We start from the raw sequence: 11,467 nt of genomic DNA, 5'->3' as shown, positions 1-11,467 counted from the left end.
ATATAAATTAGTATTTAGTTAAACAACAAATACTTATCATCTAAAATAATAAGACAGATTATAAAATGTTCCCATCCATTTTTTGTCAACCCAGTGTTTTGCTATTAGCACGTAGGAATTCTTGACAACTTGATATCCAACCATGTGGATCACATCTGAATACATCATGTCACATGTACAACTAGAGATGAGAGCAGTAATTTAGGATTTGTGAAACTACAACGAAGAGGATATGATTTCCAGTAAGCATTGATCTCTAGTTTCTTGAGTTCTTTATATATTTTGGAAAGTAGCCCCCTGTGAGATGTGGAGTTGGTGAAAAATCATTTCCTATTATGTAGGCTGCTCCTTTTTTTCCCAATTGACAATGTCCTTTACCTTACCAAACACTTTTAGTTTCATGAAATCCTATTCATTAAATGTTGATCTTAGTGCTTCTGTTATTGATGTTCTGTTCAGAAATCAGCATCCTGTGTCAAGGCATTCAAAGCTCTTCCCCAGTTTTTCTTAGATCAGGTTCAGTGTATCTAGTTTTATTTTGAAGTCATTGATTGACCTAGACTTGAGTTTTGTGCAGGGAGATAGGTATGTATCTATTTATATTCTTCTACATGTTAACATCCAGTTAGATCAGCACCATATCTTGAAGATGCTTTATTTTTTCTGCTGTGTATTTCTGGCTTCTTAATCAAAAATCTGGTGTCCTTAGATGTGTGGATTTATATTTGGGTCTTTGATTTGACTCCATTGATCAACCTGTCAATGTTTTTATGCCAATATTATGTTTCTTTTTTTTTTTTAATTACTATAGCTCTGGAGTATATCTCGAAGTCAGGGATTTTGATACTTCCAGAAGTTCTATTACTGTACACATTTATTTTAGCCATCCTCGGTCTTTTGTTTTTCTATATGAAGATGAATATTGTTCATTCAAGCTCTGTAAAAGCTTGTGTTAAAATTTTGATGGAGATCCCACTGAATCTGTAGAATTCTTTTGGCAAGATGACCATCTTTATTATGTTAATCCTACTTATCTCTTCTGACATCTTCTTTAGTTTTTTTTTTTCATTCAAAGACCTGAAATTCTTGTCATACATGTCTTTTACTTCCTTGGTTAGAATTATACTAAGATATTTTATATATTTGTGGCTATTGTGAAGGGTGATATTTTCCTGATTTCTTTTTCAGCCTGCTTATCATTTGTATGTAAGAAAAATATTGATCTGTTTTCTTTTTTAGTTAATCTTGTATCCAGCCACTTCTCTGAGGTGATGATCAGCTATATGAATTCCAGGGTAAAATTTTTGGGGTTGCTTTTGTGAATTATCATATAATCTGCATATAGCAATATTTTGATTTCTTCCATTCCAGTTTGTGTCTTGTTAATCTCCTTTAGTTGTATTATTGCTGTAGCCAGACTTTCAAGTATTGGATTGAACCGTTATCGAAAGAGTGGATAGCTTTGTCTTGTTCCTGATTTTTAAATTTTTTATTTTTAGTTTCTCTCCATTTTGCTTGCTGTTGGTTATAGGCTTGATGAAAATTGCCTTTATTTTGTTTAAGTATATTTCTTTTATATTAGATTTATCCAAGTCTTTTACCATGAAGGAGTGTTGGATTTTTCCAAAGGTTTTTTCATCATGTAATGAGATGATCATGTGTTTCTTTTTTTCTAGGTTTGTGTGGACTACATTAAAAGATTTTTATATTTCTAACCATCTCTGCATCTCTGTGATGAAGCATACTTTATCACTCTGCCTGGCCTTTTGATATGTTCTAGAATTTGTTTTGCATTATTTTATTGAGTATTTTTGCATCAATGTTCATGAGGGAAATTGGTTTTCCTACTTTGTTGGATCTTTGTGTGGTCTTAGTATTAAGGTGATTGTGGCTTTACAAAATGAAGTTGGCAATTTTGCTTCTGTTTCTATTCTGTGGAATAATTTGAGAAGTATTCGTATTACTCTTTTTTGAGTGTGTGGTGGAATTACATGCTAAAACTGTTTGGCCTTAGACGTTTTCTTCTTAGGAGACTTTTAATGGGTACCTCTATTTCCTTACAGGTTAGAGGTCTATTTGAATTGTTTATATGACCTTGATTTAACTTTGATAATTGGTATCTATGCAGAAAATTGTCCATTTCTTTTTGATTTTCCAATTTGCTGAGAACAGGTTTTGAAGGAAGACCTACTATATCTTTGTATTTCCTCAGTTTCTGTTGATATGTTTCCCCCCTTTCCATTCTAATTTTGTTAATCTGTATGCTCTCTCTGTGACATTTAGTTAGTTTGGCTAAGGGTATGTTTATCTTGTTGATTTTCTCAAAGAACCACTGATTCTTTATATTGTTCTCTTTGTTGCTATTTTATTGATTTCAGCCATCAGTTTGTTTATTTCCTCCCATCTGTTCCTCTTCGGTATGTTTGTTCCTTTTGTTCTAGACCTTTCGGGTGTGCTGCTGCTAGGTTACTAGTATAAGATCTCACTAATTTCTTTATGAAAGCACTTTATGTTATGAACTTTCCTATTAACACTGCTTTCATTTTGTCCTGTAAGTTTGGGTGTGCTGCGCCTTGTTATTTGTGGACATTTGCTTGGAAAACCTTTACTAGCCCTTCACTATGAGGTAATGCCTATCTTTGATATTGAGGAGTGTTTCTTGCATGCAGCCGAAGGTCGATACTATTTTGGATCCATTATGTTAGCTTGTGTCCTTTTATTGGAGAATTAGTCCACTGATTTTGAGAGATATTAATAACCAATGATGGTTAATTTCCTGAGATTTTGATGTTGGTGATGGTAGTGTGTGTGTGTGTTTAATTGTGTGCACATGTGCAAAGCAATGTTCTAGTAATGGATTTTCAGATAGAGACATAAGCTAAAAATACCTGCTATCTAAGCAACAGCCCTGGGAACAACAGCCCTTATATTTTGATGCTGGTGATGGTAGTGTGTGTGTGTGTGTGTGTGTGTGTGTGTGTGTGTGTATGTGTGTTTAATTGTGTGCACATGTGCAAAGCAATGTTCTAGTAATGGATTTTCAGATAGAGACACAAACTAAAAAATACTGTTATCTGAACGACAGCCCTGGGAAGATGTTTAACAGATTCCTACATTTTTTAACCTTCCTAAACATTTGAAGTTTACATATTTGCCCCCTATGTTGCTCAACAGAAATGACAGAAAGGCAGAATTTCTAGATAAGGATTCTAAGGCAGACACATTTGAAAGTCATGAAGACCGAGTGGATACAAGGGCACTAAGAATGGTCTGTGTAGTCAAGGAAATAATCACCAGTATTAGTGCATATAGACAGACAATGTAACAATTTTCCAAAGTGTCTGATAACAGTGCATGCTCTGAAATTAGAAAGAACTAAAATTGTCAACAGGAGAAAAGCAAATATTTCAATTTGACACCATTTGAAGGCAAGAACAGTAGTAACTCTAATGTTCTCCTAGGCAGAGTAACTTTTAAATATAATTTAAAACAATATAAAATTGTTACTATTAAATAAAATAAATTGACTCATGATTTGCAAAAGGAATAACAGCCTTTGAAGTCTGAAAACACAGAAGTGAATATGTAGATCCCTAGCTGCTATGAGGAGATGTTGAGAAGTTAGAACTACTTATATTGTGATTTGATGTAAACATTGTGATGGTACTGATACATGCTATAATATCCCATTTGTAATTATAATCATTGTAGTCTGATCAAAATGAATAAAAGTTTTTATGATTTTAGTAGTTGGCGTAGTCACAGGATTTCAGATCCTAAACATCTGAAATGCAAAGTTCAGAGTCTTTATATGTTGTTTGTGTATAAAATGTCAGTGGAGGTTCTACATGTTAGAAGTTGATAGTCAGGGGAACAGAGTTCACAGAAGACTTGAACCTTCATCACATCCTCAAGGAACAAACTTTATCAATGAAAACTGGTTATTTCAGATGAGCAGACTATTAGGTCATAGGAAGGTTATGGGAATTTAACTAAGGGATTTTTGTCTCTGTCTGCTTCTTGTCCATCATGAATTGAGCACTTTGTGAGTCACATGCTTATCCAACTATAAAATGGATCTGTAAATATATAGTGTTAATGGTCTAAAGCTGTCATACAAAATAAGTAAAACTTTTAGCATTGAGGTTTGTATCTTCTATATGTGAGGGAGTTAGTGTGTGTGTGTGTGTGTGTGTGTACATGTGTGTGTGTGAGAGAGTGTGTGATTGTGTGACAGTGTGTTCTGTGCCTTTGTACAAGTTGTGTTTGTGTGTGAGTGTATGTGTGAGTTTTTTTTGTGTGTGTACTATTTGCATGTGTGTGCCATTGTGTTTGTGATGGGAAGCAGGAACATCTTACTTCATACTGTGGCTTAGTCCTGTTGATCAATTGCACCTGGGCTCTACTGCCCTCTGATTTCTCCGAGAACTATCAACTTCAATAAGACTAACTGACTTGGATCCCAAATGTGAGTGAGGTCATAAACAGCAAAATAAAATACAACAGCTGACAAATATAGAGCCTTATGTACTGAAAACTCAGGGTATCAGTCCTGTTTTGATGATGGTTTTTATTGTTGAAATAAAATAGCATGACCTAAGGTAACTTGGGGTAGGGAGGGTTTATTGCAGCTTAAAATCTACCGCATAGTCCATTACTGAATGAAGTTGGGGCAGTATCTCAAACAGGGCAAGGTCCAGTAGGCAGATGCTGAAACAGAGCCTACAAGGAGGTGTGCCTCCCAGTTTGATGGCTCATGGCCTTCTCAAACTGTTTTCTAATGGCTTTTCCGACCACCTGTCCAGGGGTGGCATCTCACAAAGGTCTGGGCCCTCCCACATCAGTCATCAATTATTAAAATTCTTTAGAGACCTGCCTTCAAGGTAATCCTATAGTAACATCTTGCCTAATAAGGTTACCTCTTCGCACGTGACCCTAGCTGGTGTCAAGTTGCCCTTAAAATTAGTCAGAACAAACTCAATTATAATATCCTCAAAAATCTCTTGGAATAAATCTAATAGGGAAAGTGAAATACCACTAAAATGAACACTGGTATTCTCTAACTGCCAGCACAAAGTACATGGACCTACCCTGTTGTGTTCAAAAATCATTTACTATAACCAGTCACTGTCTTTGGGCATCCCCATCTTTCTGCTACTTCTTGTGTGAAGATCACTGACTTTAGGGGAGTCAGGAAAGCCAGACTGATCATTTGTCAATCACTTATGCTTTGCATGGTGATCAGTTGTATCTATTTCCAACCATTTATTCCAAGAACATGCTTTTCTGATGAGGACTGGAAGATGGACTTATCCACTGTGAGATGTACAGCTGTAATGTATAAAAGCAGGCATTGTAACAACACTGCCATTACTCATAGTCTCTCTAGTCCTGCTTTCTAGTGTATTCCTGTTTCCACAGCTGTGTTAATATTGATATTGTTGGGAAGAACATTATTGCAGTTTTGATTGAAATTGCGTTAACTCTGTAGATAAAGTTGAAACCACATACTCACTTTTATGTAATACTATTTTATATAACGAGCCATTGAGCTTTAATTGGTGCATTGCCAATATTGTTGTTATTGCTTCCCCATTTGGATGACATCACTTTTATTCTTTTGCTTTCATTTTGAGTGATGTAACAATTTCAGTTTATTACCACAAAGCAACATCAGCATCTTTTCTTTAGAGAACCAAGAAAAAGAAATAAAACATTAGATGCAATAAATAATCGAATAGAATGGCACATTTTTCTGTTATTTTGTTTCATTTCTGTGCTTTATTTTTCATAAAGTATTCTGAAAGAGTTGATGTTCAGATATCCACCATGAAGCCACCTTTCCAATAGAAAAATTAAATGAAAAATTATACACACTGGCAGCACTGAAACTCTTCTCTCCAATAGAATACTCAAAGCTCTCACTGCTCACTTCTGAATTTGACACATACACAATGGATGCAGGAAACACTACTAAAGTAAAATTGTATAAGTATCTGTAGGTCAAACCTTTAGGATAACTGTTGGGCAATCAAAGGTTCTGCTATCAGCATGTCTCTAGTCTGAATTTTCACCTAATAACTTCAGGCACAGCAAGTACACAATGATTAAATGTTTATAACAAAAATAGTGTTTTGTAAAACAACTAATTCTTGTCTATAAAAATGACCTTGGGAGTAACGGTAAGATTCTACATCAATAGAGACCACAGAGTGTTCCAGTATTAACATCTTAGGATTCTTGACACTGTGGTCCCTGCCAATGTGGGTCACTGCTGAAAATATAAGCCTTTTTAGAGTAGTGACCATCTATGATTAATGATGCAGAAACCAAGCCAATGCCTTATTGTGTGTTGTTGCTGAAGTCATCAAGATGTGGTGAGCACACTCAGTGAGTGAGGTAGAAGAGCAAGGCTGAGGATATTGTGTCTCTGTGCAACAGAGGATGAGTAAAATCAGGAGCCACTGAATAAGTTTGGAGGTTTCTGGACAAATAATACCAACTAGGGATCAGAGTCTCTACATTCATACATTAAGAAAGAATTGGCATTCAATTTAGTTGTAATTGATACCAATTGAAGAATAATGTAGACATCAGTGCCCAAGTGATGCACAGGAAGGAAGATGTCTCCATTTATCCTGACTTTGAAGGAACTGTGTGTCCTTCAACCTGGTTCATAAGAGAGAGCACTATGAGAGAAGTTATGTTAACTGTGTGAGTCACAATGTCAATAACACGGAATATTCTCGTCTGCTCTGCATTCTGTGGATTACTCTGGAGCACTAAACAGCTAAAGAAACCATAAGCCAAAACAGTACCCCTCTCAATAGTAAGGACAGAAGGAAGCAATAGTATAAAAAATAAGGCTGAAACTTTGTCCTCATAAAAAAGCCAGATATATTAAATTTTATGAGAGCTGGTATATATATATATATGTGTGTGCAAGAAGGGTATGTTTGTAAATATGTGGTCATGTATGTGTGTATGTATGTAAGTGTGAATGTGCAGGCATGAGACTGCTGGTCTGGGCTTGCCACAGCAAGCATGTGGAAGCAGTGGTCAACTTTCAGGAATCAATTTTCTACTCCCATTTTGCATTCTAGGGATTAATATCAATTTGTCAAGACTGAACAGCAGGCCCTTTACACATTATGTGATAGTGATACCAGAACAATCACTAAGAATATACCTAATAGACAATAAAAAGCAAAATTTAATTATCATTTCAATAAATATTAAACTAAATTAAGCCAATAAGAATAATGACTCATTTTGTAACATTTAATCAATCTGAAAAAGAGTTTGACATGTAACATTGCATCAAATATTGTGAATATATGTTTGAAAAAATAATTTGCAACATAATTAACATTATACTTTAAATAATTATATTTAGAAATAAATGCCATCCACAAAATTCAATTGCACCCTTAAATTGAAAATCTAAGTACAATCATTAGAAAATATTTTCATTCTTTACATGTGCTTTCCTGATAGGTCCTCTCCCTGAAGATAACTGAAACTCTCTTTCCCTGCAGCTACCAGTTGCCATTGTTCCTCAGCTACAGGTAAATTGCTGCTGTTTTCCAAGTTGTGATTTTTTAAATCTGGGTTTGTGTTGTTTACTCAGTCATAGTGACTCTCCATACATTTGTGCAACAACTCTGCTGTGTTCAAGAACATGGCTTTGTTGTTGTCATCTACTGCCTCTGGTTATTCCAATCACTCAACCTCCTCTTCTGCAATGATCCTTGATGACATGAAATCAACCTTTTATTTTCTGCTCAGTGACCAATTGTAGGTCCCTGTGTTTATTGGCATGGACTGAAAAGAGATTTCTGTGATAAAAGTTGGCCAGTGCAAAAACTTTCTCTTGGATGTAAGCTGTAATTTCAAATCAGGTATTATGATACTATGAATACAACACAAAATGCCTTTATTCTTTGATATCTTCATGATACTTCTGGGAGAAACATTATTGAAGGTTTTATTTGGATTTCATTGATCCTGAATATCCCTTGAAAATATAATTTTTTCATAACATTATTCTATTTAATTACCATAGACCTTGTCCTTTTTATCTTAATACCCCAAATTGTTGCTACTACCTTGCCTTTTGGATGATGCATCAGTTCCTTGTTTGGCTTTCATTTCCAAAGACATCATATTTTTAGTTCAGTGCCACAAACCAAGGTTTCTTTTTTTTTTTCTAGGAAAGTGGAAATGAAAAATAAAGCAAAAGTGGAGACTTCTACTATAAAACCAACACTTTTTGCCCTATCACCAACTCTTTTTTTTTAATCAGGAAAGATAAAGGAGTAAATGAATATTACAGACAGTGGAGGCACTGAAAGCCCTTGCTGTGTGAGAGAACAGCCTAAACATCTCAGCCATTATAAACATTGCACACTGAAGATTAATCACTGAATTCAGTATTAAAGTAAGGAGGGATGGATAACAAATTATATAGGCATCTGTGTCCTAGACTGAAACTAAAACTGAAATTACACATAGATGTATATATTATACATGATGTACTGTATGCATAACATATAATAGCAGTACAGAGTATATAAAATTATGTACATATGTGTGCACATACAGCCTTCTCTCTGATAGATTCTGAGAACCTCCATTCTGTCCCAGACCCCACCTTTCAACTCAATGCCTTTGTATCATCCTCCCTGATGCAGGAAACCCCAATGCGTGCTCCTCATTTTCTTCTCGTTAACCAGCTCCGCTCACTGTGCAACTGTTTTTTATTACATCTTACACCTGTGAAGATTCTGTGCCCCAGAGTAGGGGAATGCCAGGGTGGGGAGGCAGGAGTGGGTGGGTGGGTGGTGCGCACCTTCATAGAAGCAGGGGAAGAAAATAGAGGGTCTACAGAGGAGAAACCGGGAAAAGGGAGAACATTTGAAATGTAAATAAATAAAATAGCCAATAAAAACAAACAAACAAAAAGAATCTTTTTCTGAAAACTCATAACAACCAGTTGAAACCATAAATTAAGGAGTTCAAGGTTTGAATGCAAATCGCACGTGTAACAATTCCCTCTGATGTCTAGAACGTAGAGAAGGTTCTTCTAATGACCTAATGCTGCTTCAAAAAAGAAAGAAAGGAAAGGAAAAGCAAACAAAGAAAGAAGAAAACAAGAAACAAAGAAAAAAAGCAAAAGGAACCGAATCTTTAAATTATGAGAAAAATTTAGGGGAGAAGAGCGCCACCTACTGCCCATGCCCTGCAAAGAACAAACAGTCCAGCTCTGGTAAGTTCTCTACAGAATTCTGATTCCTGGTAGAGGTTCTTCCATGCTAAAACATACTTTCCCCCAGAAGAACCAACTTTAGATTGGAAAGTTCCATTCCCTTAAGTTCTCTGAGGGAGGAAAAAACATCTCAGGTCCTCACAGGTAATTTCTTTTGAACAATGGACAGCTAAATGTTTACAATAAAAGGTCTTTTGTGTCCTTTCCCTCTATTCTTCAGTAATGGGAGTTCTCTGGAGAAGTGAGAGTCTCTGTGCAGTCCATACAGTAGTGATTCACAATGAAACTCACATAATTTTTAGCATTTGATAAGCAATGTGGAATGTGTTGCCAAACTGAGAAAACTGTCACAGAATCACCCATCCCAAAAGCACCAGAGAACTCCTAAACCTGATAAATAAGTTCATCAAAGTGGCTGGATAGAAAATTAACTCAAACAAATCAGTGGCCTTCCTCTACTCAAAGGACAAACAGGCTGAGAAAGAAATTAGGGAAATGGCACCCTTCACAATAGTCACAAATAATAAAAAATACCTTGGTGTGATTCTAGCCAAGCAAGTGGAATATCTATATGATAAGAACTTCAAGTCTCTAAAGAAAAAAATCGAAGAAGATCTCAGAAGATGGAAAGATCTCTCATACTCATAGATTGGCAGGATTAATATAGGAAAAATGGCCATCTTGCCAAAAGCAATCTATCAATTCAATGCAATCCCCACCAAAATTCCAACGCAATTCTTCATAGAGTTAAAAAGAGAAATTTGCAAATTCATTTGGAATAACAAAAAACCCAGGGTAGCCAAAACTGTTCTCAACAATAAAAGAACTTTTGGAGGAATCACCAGCCCTAACCTCAAGGTGTATTACAGAGCAATAGTGACAAAAATTGCATGGTATTGGTACAGAGACAGGCAGGTAGATCAGTGGAACAGAATTGAAGACCCAGAAATGAGCTCTCACACTTATGATGACTTGATTTTTGACAAAGGAGATAAAACCATCCAGTTGGACAAAGACATTTTCAACAAATGGTATCAGTTCAACTGGTAGTCAGTATGTAGAAGGATGCAAATCAATCCATTCTTATCTCCTTGTACAAACCTCAAGTCCAAGTGGATCAAGGACCTCAACATAAAACCAGATACACTCAAACTAATAGAAAAGAAGGTGGGGAAGAGCTCCGAATACACAGACACAGGGGAAAAGTTCCTGAACCAAACACCAATGGCTTATGCTCTGAGATCAAGAATTGACAAATGGGACCTCATAAAATTGCAAATCTTCTGTAAGGCAGAGGACACTGCCAATAGGACAAAATGGCAACCAACTGATTGGGAAAAGATCTTTACCAAATCTGATAGATGACTAATATCCAATATATACAAAGAACTCAAGAAATTAGATTCCAGACAATCAAATAACCCTATTAAAATGGGGTATAGAGCTAAACAAAGAATTCTCAACTGAGGAATACCAAATGGCTGAGAAGCATCTAAAGAAATGTTCAACATCCTTAGTCATCAGGGAAATGCAAATAAAAACAACCCTGAGATTCCACCTCACACCAGTCAGAATGACTAAGATCAAAACTCAGGTGAATGTGGAGAAAGAGGAACACTCCTCCATTGCTGGTAGGATTGTGAGCTGGTACAACCACTTTGGAAAGCAGTCTGGTGGTTCCTCAGAAGATTGGACCTAGTACTAGCTGAGAACTCAGGTATATCACTCCTGGGAATATATCCAAAAGATGCTCCAACATAAAACAAGGACATATTCTCCATTATGTTCATAGCAGCCTTATTTATAATAGCCAGAAGCTGGAAATAACCCAGATCTCCTTCAACAGAGGAATGAATACAGGAAATGTGGTACACTTACATAATGGAGTATTACTCAGCTATTAAAAACAATGACTTCAGTTCCTTCTGGTCTGTCTGGGCTGGTGTCCAGAGTAGACCTTGGGTGCAAGCTCCACAGCCAGTCCCACAACACCCAGAGAAAGCTCCACTCCCAGGCATTCTGACACACCTAGGATCAGAGGTGAAGAGGAAGCAACATCTGTCCCAACACTGGGAGTAACTGGGACCAGCGGGATCAGGCACATAGGAACTTGGCCAGCCCAGTAACACGGGTTCTGAGCAGACCTTGGGCACAAGCTCTGCAGCCAGTCCCACAACACACAGAGAAACCCCACTCCCA

The sequence above is a fragment of the Mastomys coucha genome, unplaced genomic scaffold (genome assembly GCF_008632895.1).
Source record: "Mastomys coucha isolate ucsf_1 unplaced genomic scaffold, UCSF_Mcou_1 pScaffold18, whole genome shotgun sequence".
Classification (NCBI taxonomy): Eukaryota; Metazoa; Chordata; class Mammalia; order Rodentia; family Muridae; genus Mastomys; species Mastomys coucha.
The sequence above is the reverse complement of the archived record's forward strand: the minus strand, read 5'-3'. Positions refer to the sequence as shown.